Below are 7463 nucleotides of genomic sequence, written 5' to 3'. Positions count from 1 at the left end.
TTTAAACAATATATATATATATATATATATATGAAACAGCTTAGCTCATGAAATAAAGAAACAAGAAAATTTTTTTAAATAAAAATTTCAAAAATTCACATGTAAAAAAAACCAACCATATCAAAATAAAATTTCTCAGATAAACTCCATAATGTTAAACATTTTTACGCGTAAAAAAAAAAAATATTTGTTAATTAACCACCATAATGTTCCGCTAGAAGAACTTAAGTAGAATTTCACTAATGGCATTACCGTTATATTTTTCTTTTGCGACATAAGAATAGTCAAACATAACATCATATTTCTTACTTAGATGAACATAAGAAACTAAGAAGAATTATTCATTTGTGTGTGCATGTGTGTATGAATATATGAGTGCGTGTATGTGTGTGTGTATTTTTTTATCCACTTTATTAACATTTTGATTATGCAGGTAGATACTCCAACTAATATTGAGTAATGTTACGGATAACAATAATAAAAATAGGTAAATAAATAACTACGCCATACAAGCTATTGTAATTCAACTTGCTAAACTCAATGATTTTTAACAAGTAAGAGAATCTGGTTTCACCAATTCATGAATATTGGTTAAAATACAAGTGAAATGTCAAGTGTTATACACAGTTACAATCATGTGCAGAAACCATTCTTTTACTTTCACTACTTCTTCTATTACTATTAGCAGATCTTATATATGAATATATATATGTATGTATTTCTATCATGCTGAGAAACTTGGCAGACTTAATAATCTTTGGCAGCAGAATTGCAATTTTATTTCATTATTCTGTATTGCATTCAGACAGTTTATTAAATATTCAAGATTTATAATGATAATAATAATAATAATAATAATAATAATAATAATAGTAATAATAATAATAATAATAATAATAATAATAATAATAATAATAATAATAATAATCCTTTCTACTGAAGGTACAAGGGGGAGGGGGGTTATTCGATTTCATCAACCCCAGTGCTTGACTGATACTTAATTTATCGACCTTGAAAGGATGAAAGGCAAAGTCGACCTCGGCGGAATTTGAACTCAGAATGTAGCGACAGATGAAATGTAGCTTAGTATTCTGCCTGGCATGCTAACGACTCAGCCAGCTCACCGCCTTAATGAATAATAATAATAATAATAATAATAATAATAATGATAAATATTCTTTCTACTATAGGCACCACACCTGAAATTTTGGGGGAGGGAACTAGTTGATTTCATCGACCCCAGTGCTTGACTGGTTCTTTATTTTATTGACTCCCAAAAGGATGAATGGCAAAGTCGACCTAGGTGGAATTGGAAATTAAAACGTTAAGGTGGGAAAAGTGTTAGCAAGAATTTTGTCCAGTGTGATAACAATTCTGCCATCTCACTTTCTGCTATAGGTACAAGGCCTGAAATTTTGGGGGTAGGGGGCCCAGTGGTCAACTGGTACTTATTGGAAAGTGGGAAAAGCAAAATTGACCTCAGTGGAATTTGAACTCAGAATGTAAGAACTGACGTTGCTAAGCATTTTGTCTGTTCACTGCCTTAACAACAACAACAACAACAACAACAAGTACAAGTACAATACATAAAAGAATGTTTAGTAATATTTAATTCTGTTCCTCCTCTCCATTCTTCAAATTAACAAGTCTTTCATTCTCAGTTGCATTATAATGGAAAATTATCAATATTAAGCGAAGACTGCTGAAATGTTTATCAAGCATGTAATAGCATATAAATTGCTGTAGTACAAAGTTAGGTCAAATGATAGGAACAAAAAATAGTATTCTTTTTAACTGCTTTTATATATCTATTCTGTATTTTATATTACAACTGTATTGCTTGATTTTTTTATTTACATATGTTCGGAGAGCTATTAAGAAAATAATTGAGTGAGTGGATATTAAAGTGTACGCACGTGTGTATGTGTGTGTGTGTGTGTGTATGTGTCAGTGTGTGCATGCATAGTGTTTAAGGGAATGAATGAGGTGGGGTGGGGTTAAAAGATAAAGACAAAGAGCACGGAGAAAGTGAAAGTGAAACAAAAATTAAAATGCAATGAAGAGGAAAAAGAGATCAAGTGACTAAAAGTATACACACACACATACATATATATATATATATATACATATATATGGAAAGAAAGAGAGAGGGAGAGAGAGAAAGAAATAACAAAAATATATAAACTATAGAAAACTTAAAATACAGGAAATAGCTTTGAAGTTAGTTAAAAGATATAAAAAGTTTGGTAATGAACAATGAAATAACAAAATAAAGTAAATTGTAAACTGAAGCTTTTGTACGGAGAATATATCAAGAAACAATAGATTTCATATCTTGATGAAGAATGAACAAAATACTTAATCTAGGAATCAACAGGAAATAAAACCTGTTAATATTCCAGTCTTGATATAATGATTGTTGTAATCTAGTTAGTGGTATATTTTGGTATATTTTTGTTTTGAAATATAATGAGAAAATAGTTTCTTTACAGATTTCAGTTTAGATGATTTTGTAACAGGCCACAGATGCAATAAACTAGTTGACTCTCAGTTTATGAAACTGATGTGGAGCTTCCACACAGATGCCCGACCTTCTAGAAATAGCAGCTAAATTCCTCTCAAATCACACCCTATCACCTTTTAAAAAAGGGAAGTTCACACAATAGGTGCTGGAGTTGCTGTATTCTTAAGAAGCTTGCTTCCAAACCACCTGGTTCCAGGTTCAGTCCCACTATGTGGCACCTTGGGCAAGTGTCTTCTACTATAGCTTTGGGCTGACCAAAGCCTTGTGAGTGGATTTGGTAGACAGAAACTGGAAGAAGCCCGTCGTATATATATATATATATATATATATATATATATATATATATATGTGTGTGTGTGTGTGTGTGTGTGTGTCTGTGTTGTCCCCTCACCATCGTTTGACAACTGGTGTTGGTGTGTTTACGTCCCCTGTAACTTAGCAGTTCGGCAAAAGAGACTGATAGAATAAGTCCTGGGGTCAATTTGTTCGACTAAATGCAGTGCCCCAGCATGGCCACAGTCAAATGACTGAAACAAGTAAAAGAATAAAAGAATAGACTGGAGTGCATTTTATTGTAAGTCTGCTCAATCAGGGTTGACCTGGGGTTAAACAAGAACAAGAACAACAACAACAACATTTGAATTTTACATTTTATGAATAGTAAGTGTTGTTGTAAAGAAAGGAGAAGTCCTATGCTAAATGAATTTGCCAGATGGTTCAAGTTCTCAGCTGAAACTAACCGAATTCACTAACCCTCCTAATATCAGTGATAGAGAAAGAGAAAGGCATGAATATCATACAATCTCATTCCCTCTTCACAATAGATTTATGACTATTTACCAAGATAAGATACTAACTTAACATTTCATGAGAGAGAACATATACATAATGCTCATTTTTCTAAAAGGAATTATAATTTCCATGATTATTCTGCAATAAAGATTGAGAGGTAACCATACAAAAGCTACACTCAAGGTATAAAGAAATTACAGATATTCAACCTATATATAATTACATTAAAGTGGAAGCGCAATGGCCCAGTGGTTAGGGTAGCATCGTTGCAGCATCACGGTTTCGATTCCCAGACCAGACATTGTGAGTGTTTATTAAGCAAAAACACCTAATGCTCCAAGAGGCTCCGGCAGGGGATGGTGTTGAACCCTGCTGTACTCTTTCACCACAACTTTCTCTCACTCTTTCTTCCTATTTCCGTTGTACCTGTGTTTCAAAGGGCCAGTCTTGTCACATGCTGAATCTTCACAAGAACTACATTAAGGGTACATGTGTCTGTGGAGTGCTCAGCCACTTGCATGTTAATTTCATGAGCAGGCTGTTTCGCTGATTGGATCAACTGGAACCTTTGTTGTTGCAACTAACTGACAGAGTGCCACGAATTAGATTAGAGTGAAGGTGTATGGTCAAGTGGATAAGGTATTTGGTTCATGACTGTAAGGTCACAAGTTCAATACCCAGCAGTGCATTGTGTCCTTGAGCAAGACACTTTATTTCACATTACTCCAGTCCACTCAGCTGGCAAAAAATGAGTAGCATCTGTATTGTATTTTAAAGGGCCATCCTTGTCACATTCTGTGTTATGCTGAATCTCTCTGAGAACTATGTTAAGGGTACATATATCTATGAAGTGCTCAACCAAGTGCACACTAATTTCAGAAGCAGGCTGTTCCGTTCATTGAATCCACTGGAACCCTTTTTGTAACTGACAGAATGTCAGTTGAATTAAATTAAACTAGTTAAAGATAAATGACAATGAACTGTAGAAATTCAAAAGGTTATATGCATTTTTCTGTGTATGCCAACAGGACTGAGTTGAAAAGACTCTGTAGCTCCAGGTTTCTTAAAATCCATACACAAACAATACAAAGAATTCTCATTCATTATTCTCTTATGGAGAAGATCCAACAGCATGTTATTTCCTAGGATAATAAAGAAAACGATGCTTTCTTGTCTTGATTGGCTGTTTGCTTGGTCTGTTGCTTTACCATCTGTGTTGCACAGTATTGGATGACATTTCAGAGCTGTTGCACTGAAATGTGTTACAGTAGTTGCCCCACATCTGATTACAACGCTCAAGAGATGGTAGTAAGAAGAACTACACAGAAAAATTAAGTATTATACTTCCAGCCATAGCTACTGCCTCAGTATATTTAGCATTGTTAGAGACATCAGCTACAAACAAGAAGCCGTTTGATACGATACCATACCATCTGAGATCAACCACCTCTATCTACTTTATTAAACAAAAGCTCTCATTTTAAAGAACACATATGTCAATTAAATCTTTTTATCATGATTTTATATAATTTTATATCAGAAATTTCTATCAACTCTGAATACCAGTTAAAAAGTTTTATCTTAACTAAATCCCCACAAACTATTCCACACTATTTACAAAAAATTATTGTAAACAAGTCAGAAAGAAATATGATGGCAAAAGAATTTTAAAAGCCAGCATCAAAGGAATGTTCCGGCAGCAATTTAGTTTCCATGGTTGAATAACACCATTATTGAGCATGAATGTGTTTATATTTGCCAATATTATTCATATTATAATACCTATTCACCATGTTAATCATTTAATGTTTATTAATTGGGTTCATTAACTGATCTTTATTAGCTGATCAAATCAACTGTTATTGATTTTTGTTCCTTTAACTAGAAATATAATCAACTTTGATTGCACTTGTAAACAATGAAAATGAAAGGCAAAACAAAATGAATGAGTACAGCTTCCTCAATCAATGCTAAATGGTCTGATTAAAATGACAATGTTAACGAATATAAAATACAGCTGCCCTGTAGAGAACATCAGTGGGGAATTCATTGTTCTGTTCAAACTTCAAATTTATTTTGTTCTGATTTGGTTCAAAATCTCACTAATTCTGTCTGAACTTATTCTCATATACTTGTGAATGATGCCAGGAGATTCAACATTTATCTTATATTAAAATATGACAACTGTCTAATGAATTTTATTGTGATCTGTAGATATTTTTTGTTGTATCAGTTTAAACTAGTCATACAACAATAATAATATATATCAATATATATAAATATTATATATATATATATATATATATATATATATATGACATTATTTTTTCCACTATTATGGGTTGTTATTGTTATTCCTTAGAATTTCACAACTCCTACCAATATTTTAAAAGAAGCATTAGATGATTAAAAACATGATGATTAATAAACACTGATAAATCAATTTTGTTCATTGTTGACTGTAAATTACACAAATTCAAAAATGAAACTGATTTACCTATCATAAAAAATGTTTAACCCCAGCCCAAATATTTTACCTTTTTTATGTTCAAATTGACCAGATCTGACCTCTCACACCTACCCTACGATGTTATTCTGAAATTAAACAATCACATCATTGAAATCTTGAAGCTAACAGATAATGCATGATTAATCGAAAACAATGTGAATAAGCATTACATTTGAGTGAGTAATCTAAATGCCAAAGGGTTAAATGGTAAAAATCATTATTTTTACATGCAGACATGTATCAACTAGTTACAGGTTATACAAAAAACATTCAGAAGAGAACTTTAGTTTTTTGCAACTAACTGGACATGGGGAAGAATATTAGGATAAGGTTTCAGCCCCATAACTAACAAATGGGAAACACAATTTATAGATTATACAATGTCCTATTGCAATGAATGTTTTTTAACTTAAATATATTAGTATCTCAACCATGTGGAGCCCCCAAATTCCTTTTCCGAGACCAACTGAAGGCCACTCTCCTTTGCTGCTCTAGTGACCCAAATACCTGGGAGACAATCACCAAGGATCTCCCTGAGTGTCAGCATGTCTTTATCGAGGGAACAGACTGGTGAAAAAACTAACGTCATGACACAGAGAGCAGACATCAAAGACACAAAGAGCGACTTGCACTTTCTTATCCCTCACCAGCTCTCCCCGGTGATAAATGTCCCCAACTCTTCTATACCACCCTTGGCCTCGCACCCATCAAGATGTAGATGCTCAATCACAGATTATCTATCTATTACTCAGATACAAGTTAACACTGCCACTAATCATGCAATTTTCTAGGAAGTGGAGTGCATTTAGCTTTTATTTCCGTTAACTGGATTCATTTTAATACACAGTGGTATTTAACAATGTTTCATATTTTGTTTTTATAACAGTGATGAGTAATGAAATGCTAAGTACTATAACTTGTATGTGACCCCCATCTGTTTGTCTATTAGTTGACTCTCAGGAGTTATAAATAGCATAGTACCATGCAGTTGATGACCTCAGAAGTTTTAGGTCTGTTATTCACCTCATCAACATTGGGTACTTACTAAGAAAGTATCTATAAATGGTTTGATATTAAAAGAAAAAAAAAAAAAATTATCATCTGGCACTTAAAATCCATATGAAAAAGGAAATCAAACATAAAATACAGAAAGGATTAACTACATAATCTCCTTCTTTCTCAACCCACCTTCTACACACAACACTTAATCCTCTGCTTTGAGGGTATTTTGTTATATTAGCTACTTCACATGGTTGCTTGGCTGTGTTCTTACATGATCTTATATGCACATAAATATAGAGATTTATATTAAGGCTCATATTAACACTACAAAGAGGAAATTGTGTTAAGCTAGGGGATTTAGAATTCTAGAATTCAACAATGATTTAATTTGACAATACACTAGATCAACATTCTACAGGGAATCATGCACAGTTGACTGCATTATCCCAAGTATATTATGAATACTTATTTCACTACTTTTATCATCACACAGTGGAGGCGCAATGGTTAGGGCAGCGGACTCGCGGTCATAGGATCGCGGTTTCGATTCCCAGACCGGGCGTTGTGAGTGTTTATTGAGCGAAAACACTTAAAGCTCCACGAGGCTCCGGCAGGGGATGTTGGCGAACCCTGCTG

At 33.4% G+C, this 7463-nt stretch overlaps 2 protein-coding genes across 8 annotated transcripts in view; one reads left to right on the top strand and one right to left on the bottom strand.

Moving 5' to 3' along the window:
- LOC106876006 (F-box/LRR-repeat protein fbxl-1) overlaps positions 1–7463 on the top strand; it is a 336358-nt gene that overhangs the window by 36323 nt on the left and 292572 nt on the right. The gene's annotated exons all lie outside the window — the stretch shown is intronic.
- LOC128250485 (uncharacterized) overlaps positions 1–7463 on the bottom strand; it is a 90061-nt gene that overhangs the window by 3161 nt on the left and 79437 nt on the right. The gene's annotated exons all lie outside the window — the stretch shown is intronic.

The sequence above is a fragment of the Octopus bimaculoides genome, chromosome 2, assembly GCF_001194135.2.
Source record: "Octopus bimaculoides isolate UCB-OBI-ISO-001 chromosome 2, ASM119413v2, whole genome shotgun sequence".
NCBI classification, from domain to species: Eukaryota; Metazoa; Mollusca; class Cephalopoda; order Octopoda; family Octopodidae; genus Octopus; species Octopus bimaculoides.
The sequence above is the reverse complement of the archived record's forward strand: the minus strand, read 5'-3'. Positions and strand labels throughout refer to the sequence as shown.